The sequence below is a fragment of the Lynx canadensis genome, chromosome C1, assembly GCF_007474595.2.
Source record: "Lynx canadensis isolate LIC74 chromosome C1, mLynCan4.pri.v2, whole genome shotgun sequence".
Lineage (NCBI taxonomy): Eukaryota > Metazoa > Chordata > Mammalia > Carnivora > Felidae > Lynx > Lynx canadensis.
The window spans coordinates 108,888,720-108,899,889 of record NC_044310.1 but is presented as its reverse complement, the minus strand read 5'-3'; the positions used below and the strand labels follow the sequence as shown (position 1 = coordinate 108,899,889).

The window sequence follows — 11,170 nt, the reverse complement described above, 5'->3', positions numbered from 1 at the left end:
TGTCTGTGCACAAAGTCTGCTGTGAGGAGAGCAGGTAAAGCCTCTTAAATTGCCTGTGGTTGGGCCTGGAAAATTGCACATAGGTTAGTAACAAGGAGCTGGTCTCCTTAGATATGAGGGAAAAATAACTAAATACATACATACATACATATATACATACATAGATACATACCAGAGTAAGACAAATCTAAAAAAAAAGGAAAAAAGAAATAATAAAGATAAGAGCAGATCAATTAAAATTAAAGCAGGCAAACAATAAAGAATCAATGAATTAAAGTTAAGTTCTTTAAAAGAATCAATAAAATTGACAAACTACTAGTAAGCATAGCAATTTAAAAAAGACACAAATCTCCAATATCAGAAATGAAACTAGTGATATTTCTGTAGATCCTAAAGACTTCAAAATGATAATAATGGAATACTATGAAGAATTAAATACACATAAATTTTACATTTCAGGTGAAATGGGCCAATTCCTCAAAATCTAACTCAATATATCAAAAAAAAAAAATTCCAAGGATATCAAGCTGGTTTAAGCACTCAAAAATCAAACAGTTCAATCAGCCATGTCAACAGGTTACAGAAGAGAAAGTATTTAACAATATCAATTGGTGCATAAGAGCATATTTTATGAAATCTAACAACTTATGATTTTTAAATTCACAGTAAGCTATAAGTAGAGAGGGGAAATCCTCAATTTAATGAAGATCATCTTCATTAAAACAATAGTTTTAATTTATATCATATAAATTTATATGTAGAAAAACTATAATTTATATAATATTTAATGGTGAAAAACTATAATTTATATCATATTTAATGGTGAAGGACTGAATGTGCTTCCCCCTTAAATTGAGAACAAGGCAAGGATCCCTTCTCTCACCACTGTAATTCAACACAGTACTGGAAGTTCCAACCAGCACAATAAGACAGTAAAAGGAAAGGAAAGACATATAGTTTGGAAAAAAAAAATTAAACTGTTTCCATTTTCAATTGACCTGATGGTCTACACAGAAAATCCCAGGACGCCTGGGTGACTCAGTCAGTTAAGCCTTCGACTTCAGCTCAGGTCATGATCTTACAGTTAGTGAGTTCAAGCCCCACATTGGGCTCTGTGCTGACAGCTCAGGGCCTAGAGCCTGCTTCCAATACTGTGTTTCCCTCTCACTCTCTCTGCCCCTCCCCTGCTTGTGCTCTGTCTCTGTCTCTCATAAATAAATAAACATTAAAAAAAAGAAAAGAAAACCCCAATGATTCTACAAACAAGAAATTTTGAAACTAATAAATGAGCTCACCAAATTTGTAGAACACAAGGTTAACATATAAAAATTAACTACATCTTGATGAAGTTCCAATAGTTTCTTTTTGCTTTTGTTTCTCTTGCCTCAGGAAAATATCTATAAATAAGAAAATATCTATAAATATAAGAATCTAGGATTCTGATGATTTCCTGGCTCATATTTAGGTCTTTGATCCATTTTGAATTTCTTTTTATGTATGGTGTAAGAAAGTAGTCCAGTTTCATCCTTTTGCATGTTTCTGTCCAGTTTTCCCAAAAGCATTTGTGGAAGAGACTATCTTTTTCCCATTGGATATTCTTTTCTGCTTTGTCAAAGATTAATTAACTATATAGTTGTGGCTTCCTTCCTGGATTCTATTTTGTTCTGTTATTTGTTCTATTCTGTTCTGCTGAACTACGTGTCTATTTTTGTGCCACTGCCATACTGTTTTGATCACTATAGCTTTTTAATATTACTTGAAGTCTGGAATTGTGATACTTCCAGCTTTGATTTTCTTTTTCAAGGTTGCTTTGGCTTTCAGGGTCTTTTGAGGTTCCATACAGACTGAAATAAGTCAGAGAAATACAAACATGATTTCACTCGTATATGGAATTTAAGAAAGAAAACAAGCAAGAAAAGGAGAAAGAAAAGAGAGAGAGACAAACAAAGAAACAGAGTATTAACTTAGAGAACAAACTGGGAGGGGATTTGGTGGGAGCTGGGTGAAATAGGTGATGGGGACTAAGGTGTGCAATTGTGATGAGCACCGGGTAGTATACGGAAGTGTTGAATCACTAAATCTCACACCTGAAACTAATATTACACTGTATTCTAATTAACTGGAATGTAAATAATAAGTTAAAAAATTTCATTATATTTTATATAAACACAATTGACATATTGAAACTAAAATTAAAAATACAATTACAGTTGATCAAAAAAAGAAATATTTAGGTATAAATCCATCAAAATATATGCAGGACTTATATACTGAAAAGCATAAAATTCTGATAAAAAACAAAATCAAAATAAATAGAGATGTCTTTGTTCATATCAAATAATTGAACTTCATCAAAATGAAAAGTTTTCCACTGCAAACAACCCTACTAAGAGGATGAAAAAACCAGCTACCAACTAGGTGAAAATATTTGCAAACCACATACCTGGCAAAGGACTCAGATAAAAAATATGAAAAAAAACCTGACATTAAAGAAACAACCAATACAATTAGAAAATGAGCAAAAGATACATAGAGGCATTTCACCAAAGGGAATATTCAGCTGACAAATAAGCCAAGCACATGAAAAGATGTCCAACATCACTAGCCATTAGGGAAATGCAAATTAAGATCACAATGACGTATCAATAAACATCTATTAGAACAGTTAAAATAAAACATAGTAGCAATAACAAATACTGGTGAGTCTGTGAAGAAACTGTATATCTCAAATACTGCTGGTTGGAATGTGAAATGTTATAACTACCCTGGAAGAGTTTATAGTTGGTGTCTTAAAAAACTAAACATAATAAATAACTGCCCTACTTGGCATTTATCCCAGAGACACAAATATCTGCACATGTATACTAACGAGCCTGACTCTCTGATGACAGCTTCCACGTGGTGTTGCTTCCCCCCTTTGCCTTCTGCCCCACATCAGATAAGAACTAGTGAGAAAGCCTGGGGCTCCCTCCTTAGGTCCTGCTGGGAAGGTCAGAACCTGAGAGATGAGAAAAACAGTACCCAGGGGAAAACAAGATCAAAAGTCAAACAACTAAGCTACACCAGAAACTAATAAAAAATAAAAAGTAAACAAGCATAATTTAATAAGGTAAAAATCAATAATAGAAAAATCTGGTTCTGTGAATACCAAGAAAATGAAATTGGCACTTGTAATTCAATGAAAATTGGGATTGAGAAAGGAGACAAAGATTATGAATAGAGGCAATAAAACATAGAAAAATACAAAATATTATGTATGACTTTGTATATATATTTGACAACCTACAGAAAATGGATGTTCTTCCTGGGGTGACAGATGATTTTAAATAGCTCAAAGAGAAAAGAAAACTTGAAGACACTAAAACTTTGAAGATATTGTAAAGATAGCTAGAGCCAGTTGTACAATTTAGCAAATTAAGAAGAAAAAACATTCACTACATGTGGTGCTAGCTTTCCAGATTTCTGTTTTCTTCACAAGCCATGCTAGGCCCACACAGAAGCAACTGTCTAGCAGACCCTCAGTGGGCACTGATCTTGACACCACTTACTCTTGTGTGGGTGTCTTCTAGCACCAGAAAGTGGAAATAATTGCCAATGATAAGGGAAACCGAACCACCCAGTTATATCTACTTTACTGACACTGGTCATGTCGGTGGTGCTACAAAGAATCAAGTTGCAATAAACCCCACCAACACAGTTTTTGATACCAAATGCCTGATTGGATGTAGGTTTGATGATGCTGTTGTCCAATCTGATGTGAGACAGTGGTCTTTCATGGTGGTGAATGATGCTGGAAGCCCAAGGTCCAAGTAGAATACAAGGGAGAAACAGAAGTTTCTATCCAGAGAGGGTGTCCCCTAATGGTTTTGACAAAGATAAAGGAAATTGCAGAGCCATACCTTGGGAAAACTGTTATCAATGCAGTTGTCACAGTACCTGCTTACTTTAATAACTCAGAATCAGGCTACCAGAGATGCAAGAACTGTTGCTGGTCTCACTGAACTTAGAATCATCAATGAGCTAACTGCCGTTACTATTGCTTACATCTTAGACAAAAAGGTTAAAGCTGAAAGAAATGTGCTTATCTTTGACTTAGGAGGTGACACTTTTGATGTGTCCATCTTCACTATTGAAGATGGGATCTTTGTAATAAAATCTATAGCTGGAGACACAAACTTAGGTAGAGAAGACTTTGACAAGAGAATGGTCAACCATGTTATTGCTGTGTTCAATCACAAATGTAAGAAGGACATCAGCCAGTACATACTGCTTGTGAACATGCTACGTGTACTTGTCTCCAGTAACCATGCCAGTATAGAGTTTGATTCTCTGTATGAAAGACTTGACTTCTATATCTCTAATAATCATGCCCAATGTGAATAATTAAATGCTGACCTGTTCTTTGGCACTCTGAACCCTATAGAGAAAGCCCTTCATGATGCCAAGCTAGGCAAGTCTCATATCCATGATTTATTGTCCTGGTGGGTGGTTATACCCATATCCTCAGTGTTCAGAAACTTCTGAAAAACCATCTTCAATGGGAAAGAAATGAATAAGAGCATCAACCCTGATGAGGCTGTTGCTTATGGTGTAGCTGTCCAGGCAGCTGTCCTTTCTGGAGACAAATTTGAAAATGTTAAAGATTTGCTGCTGTTGGATGTCACTCCTTCTCTTAGCTTTGAAACTTCTGGAGGAGTCGTGACTGTCCTCATCAAGTGCAATACTACCAAACAGATGCGAACCTTCACTACCTACTCTGACAACCAGGTGTGCTCACTCACCACCTGTTCAGTTCAGGTGTTCATTCATCTTTATGAAGGTGAGCATGTCATGACTGAGGATAACAGCCTACTTGGCAAGTTTGCAATCATAGCATATCTTCTGCCCCCTGTGCTGTACCTCAGATTGAAGTCACTTTTGATATTGATCATAATGGCATCCTCGGTGTCTCTGCTGTGGATAAGAGTATGGAAAAAGAGAACAAGTTTACCACTAGTAATTACAAGGGTCATTTGAGCAAGGAAGATATTGAGCATATGGTCAGGAAGCTGAGAAGTACAAAGTCGAAAATGAGAAGCAGCAGGACAATGTATCTTCTGAGAGTTCACTTGAATCTTATGCATTCAACATGAAAGCAACTGTTGCAGATGAAAAACTTCATGACAAAATCAATGACGAGGACAAACAGTAGATTCTTGGCAAGTGTAACAAAATCATCAACCAGCTTGATAAGAACCAGACTGCAGAGAAGGAAGAATTTGGACATCATAAGAAAGAGCCAAAGAAAGTCTGCAACTCCATCATTACCCAACTGTTACCAGAGTGCAGGAGGCATGCCAGGAGAAATGCCTGGGAGCTTCTCTGGTGGTGGAGCTCCTGCATCTGGTGGTGCCTCCTCTGGATCCACCATCAAAGAGGTTGAGTAAGCCAACCTGAGAATAGACCTAGCATTGTTCCACATAAAACATTTGAAGGACCCAAATTTGTAGCAAATTCCATGGCAGTTTTAAAGTCGAGCTGCTATTGTAAATAAACTGGGCATCTTGATACTTGAATATGGAATAAGTGCACAGGGGAAAGAAATAAACATTGCACTTTATAAGCACTGTATTCTAGGTGGCAAATGCGATGCCTTAAATAAAACTGTACTTAAAATTGAAAAAAAAATAAAAAAGGAAAACACGAACTATCAAAATTTAACTTACATTCCTGAAAACAACAGCGAACCCCAAACTACAGATAAACCAGGAAAAGAGGAATTATCCTTAATCTGATAAACATTTTCTCCAAAAAAATCTAAAGAAACATCGTAATTAGTGGTAAAATACCAGCACGTTCCCATGAGACAGTTTTAAGAAAAAAATTTGTTCTACTCATTCATTCATTGCTACGAATTTTTATTGTGCTGAAAGCTGTTGCTAATATATTAAATAAAACCAACCAAACAAACAAAATTTAATATTAGAAAGGAAAAAGCAAAACTGTTATTTATTTATTTATTTATTTATTTATTTATTATTTTTTATAGATCGGGTAGTTTATTTTAAACATATAAGGTATTCAGTTGAACAATTAATGGACTAACATGAATTCAATCGAAGAGATTAAATTAAAATTAACACAAACCTATAATATAATTTCCTATTGTAGCAGCAGGAACCAATAATAAAATTTTCTCGAAAAAAAAACCAGTATTCCCCATTCACACTAGCAAAAAGAAAGATAAGCCATGTGAAAAACAAACCTCATGAATACATCAAGATAATAAAAAAAAACTAACAGATTAAAAAATCTGAACAAACAGGAACCCACACTATATTTTTTACTGAGAAAGTTCTGTATTATAAAAATATTGGTTCTTCTCCACTTCACCTACACTTTAAGAAAGTCCCAATCTGACTTTTTGTTGCAAATAGTGGACTGAGCACAGGCATTTATATCTTCTCCCTCTCGAGATTTCATTTAAATGATAGCAAAGCAAGATGTAAGAAGACACTTGGAAAAGAGAATTTAACTAAGCTTAAGACAGAGGGAAGATAGACGCGTGCTCACAGCTTGGGAGAGACCTGGAACTGTGAGAAGGTAATAGTCTGTCCTGATCTACTCTGGGTCTTGTATTTGATGGCTATACGTACAGTGGAAGGAAAATAGAGAATTAAGTTCTGTATGTGGAGCAGTGACTCTCATCAACACACCATTACCCATAAATAATACAGACACATAAGAGTATCAGTAGCTTGACCTGTTCTTTCCAGACAGAATTGTGGGAAGTTATAAAGAATTTGAACAATCTGGAGGAGAACTAGAGTGACTGATGAGGCCATTAGAAGGCCTGAGAAAAGCATGAAATATTCAGGTCCTGCCTCTTCTGTCACCCAATAATGTTAGCTAGGCTCCAACCTATTCATTTCAAAGTAAAGACCTCCAGTGGACAATCCTTACCCATGTGCATGTGCTCCCAACCAAGCTTATTGCTTCACTCTTTGATATGAAATTTAACATGATAACCAAGGAAAACATTTAAGGAAAGACCACTGATGTGCCCCAAGGGGAACAACTACGGTTGCACATAGAAGATGTTTAATGAATATTTGCTGAAAAAGTGACTGGCCGAAAGAAAACTAACAAAAACTGACAGTGGAGAAAATGTAATTCAGGAAATAGAAAATATATGAACATACAAAACAAGAAATCTAGTATCCTTGGTGAAGTTGGGGGTGATATTCCTCCCATAAAACAGTAACAGTTATAGAAGTAAGGTAGACAAGAAGGAAGGAAGGGGGAGGGAGGAAGGAAAGAAGGGGGAAGGATAAACTGAAAGGGAGGGAGGAAGAGAGGGAGCTAGAGAGAAAGGAAGAGAGAGAGAAAGGCAGACAGAAAGAAAGGCAGAAGGAGAAAGGGAGGGAAGGAAGGAAGAAACTCTAAGATATTTTTAAGTTTAAAAAAATTAAAGTTTATTTATTTATTATAAAAAAGTTTATTTATTTATTTAATTTGAGGAAGGGGGCAGACAATGGGAGAGAGAGAATCCCACGAAGGCTCCACACTGTCAGCGTGGACCCAGCGTGGGGCTGGAAATCTGTGAGATCATGACCTGAGCCAAAAACAAGAGTGTGATACTTAACTGACTGAGCCACCCAGGCACCCCTCTAAGATTTTTTTAAATTTAGTTTCCTCTACACTGCCCCCCCTCAAAAGTTGAAAGATAAAATGAAGGAAAACAGAATACTGAATAAATGAGAAGGAGATAAAATACATAACAGGTCAATTTTGAGGATGTACCGTGGTCACATAGTTCATTCCTTCTAGTGGAGTTCTGGAATTGTAGAAGAGTGTACCCTATAATATGGCCAGATGCATGTTCAGAGAGTACATGTGCACATGAACACACATGCACACATACACACATGCACATGCTCTTGTGTGCATACACAATGCACATGTGTCCTCATACCCAGATGCATGCGTGCATGCACACACACACACATACATGTTGGCTCCCATGCACACATGCAGCTGCATTGCATGAGAGGTTGATGCACTGAAATAGCTAACCTGGCTATTTTCATCTGTCCCTACTTTAGATGCCAGATTCCCACTGCTCCATGATCTCAAATCCATCCTGCAAGGATGGAAGGGACAGAGTGTGTGCACTGCTGCATGTGCACCCTGATTTGGGGGTGGAGGCACTATGAGTGAGCAAGAGTGAGGACACATAGATATGCTTAGCCACATGCTACAAGTGGCTCCTAATGTGGCACCGATGCTCTGCCCCTGATTTAAAAACTACACTTGATTTCCACATCCACCATTTGGTTAAATTTAAGTGGATCATCTGATTGAACCCAAGATCTAGCATCCCTAATTCACTTCCACCCTCCCTCTAAGCCTTTCTGTATTCCCACCAAGTCCAAGGTCACCCAACCTGGCCAAATAGGTGGATGTTTATGTCTCTGGATATCCATGTCAAAAAACATTAACTTTGACACTTCAACAATCCTCAGAAGTTAATTTTTTAATTAATTTAAATTCAAGTTAGTTAACATACACTGTAATATTGGTTTCAGCAGTAGAACCCAGTGATTCATCACTTACACATAACACCCAGTGCTCATCCCAACAAATGCCCATCCCCCATTTAGTTTATCCCCCCCACCAGACTACCCTTCAGCAATGCACAGTTTGTTCTCTGTATTTGAGTCTCATGGTTTGCTTCCCTCTCTGATTTTATCTATTTTCTCCTTCTCTTCCCCTATGTTGATCTGTTGTGTTTCTTAAATTTCACATATCAGTGAAATTACATGATATCTGTCCTTCTTTGACTGACATATCACTTAATACATTCTAGTTCCATCCACATTGTTGCAAATTTCATTCTTTTTCATTGTCAAGTAATATTTCATTGCATATATATACCACATCTTCTTTATCCACTCATCAGTAGATGATGTTTGGGTTCTTTCCATAATTTGGCTATTGTTGATAGCACTGATATAAACATTGGGGTGCATGTGCCCCATCAAATCATCATTTTTGTATCTTTTGGATAAATACCTAGTAGTGGAATTGTTGCGTTGTTGGGTACTTCTATTTTTAATTTTTTGAGGAACCTCCGTACTATTTCCAGAGCGGCTGCACCAGTTTGCATTCCCACCAACAGTGCAAAAGGGTTACCCTTTCTCTGCATCTTTGCCAACATCTGTTGTTTCCTGAGTTGTTAATTTTAGCCATTAAGCTATATGTGAGAGGAGCTAAAACCATAAAGTTCTAAAATAAAACATAGTGAAATGTCTTCATGGTCTTGGGAATAAGCTAAAATTTCTTAGAAAAAGTATGGAACACATTCACCAAAGAAGAAAAAATAAAATTTACTTCATCAAAATTTAAAATTTTACTTGTCAAGTACACCATTTAAAAAGCAAAAAGACAGGCATAGACTGAGAAAAAAACGTATGCAATAAATATACCTAACAAAACTTTTATTCAGAATATGTAAAAATGTGCAAAAATAAATGAAAACCTATGACTGAATACAAAAATTAAAGAACTTGAACAGACACTTTTCAGAAGAAAATATTTGTAAGGCTAGTAAACATATGATTAGATAGATGTTCACATACATTAATTACTTATCAGAGAAATGCAAAAACAAAACAATACAAAACCCCTTAAAAATGTGCTGTGGTATATCACTACACATGCACTGGAATGGCCAAAATTGAGACTACAGGTAATCCAAATGTTGGGGATTGAAATTTTGAATTGAGTTTAACCAATTCTTACCCTATGTCCTCACAATTCCACTTCTAGATGAATACATATATTAGTTTTCTAGGGCTGCCATACAAAGTATGAAAAATTGGGTGGCATAAAACAGAAATGCATTGTTTCAGAGTTCTGAATGCCAGAGTCTCAGATCAAGATATCAACAGAACCACGTTCCTTCTAATGGCACAATGGAAAGAGCTCTTCATGTCTCTATCCTGGTTTTTTGGTGGTTCCTTGGCTTGTGGATATTCTCCAGTCTTCTCATGGCATTCTCCCTGTGTGTGTACTTATGTTCAGCCCCCCTTTTATAAGGACACCAGACATATGGGATTAGACACCACTCTGCTCCAGTTATGACCTTATCTAAATGAACTATAAATGCAGCTATGCTATTTCCAAATAAGGTCACATTCTGAGATACTGGGGGTTAGGACTCCAATGATATGAATTTTGGAAAACACAGTCCAAGCCATAACAATACCCAACAGAAGTAAATGTGTATGTTCACCAAAAGTCATATATAAGACTGCTCATAGCAGTTTAATCCGTAATAGTCAAAACTGAAAATAAACCAAGGCCCAACAAAGAATGGACCAACAAAATGTCATAGATTTATACAATGGAGTATCAAATGATTAAGACAAAAAAACAAAATGATTACTACACTTAACAATAGGGGTAACTTTCAGGAAGAGTATGCGTAGCCTCCCTTGTCTATGGGGGATTCCTTCTGAAATGAAGACCCTCAGTGGATGCCTGAAACCACAGATAGTGCCAAACTCTGCATATACTATGTTTTTTCCTATACATACCTACCTATTATAAAGTTTAATTTATAAATTATGCACTGTAGTAAAAGTTATGTGAATGTGATCTCTCTCTCTTTCTTGTTCTCTCTCTCTTTCTCTCTCAAAATATCTTATTGTCTTGTACTCACCCTCCTTCTTATGATTATGTAAGATAATAAAATGTCTGTGTGATGGAATGAAATGGGGTGAATGATGTAGGCATTGTGACATGTGGTGAAGCCACTATTGACCTTCTGACAACACTCAGAGGGAGGATCCTTTCCTTATGGACCATGGTTGACCTCAGGTAACTGAAACCATGGAAAGCAAAACCATGGCTAAGGGAGGACTATTGTATAGATCCAAACAAGTTAGACATAAGAGGTCATACACCCTGATTCTTCTATATAAAGTATGTATAAACTATAGACATTTTTAGTGATTTATTTATTTTTGAGAGAGATCACCTGAGCAGGGGAGGGGCAGAGAGCAACAGGGGGACAAATGTTCCAAACAGGCTCTGTGCTGACACCAGCAAGCCCCATGTGGGGCTCAAACTCACAAACCATGAAATCATGACCTGAGCTGAAGTTAGATGCTCACGCAACTGAGCC

General features: G+C 36.6%; 1 pseudogene; it reads left to right on the top strand.

Annotated features, from left to right (window-relative positions):
* Positions 1 to 2,634: 2,634 nt before the first annotated feature.
* On the top strand, positions 2,635 to 5,426 carry LOC115519806 (annotated as a pseudogene).
* The last annotated feature ends 5,744 nt before the right edge of the window (positions 5,427 to 11,170 follow it).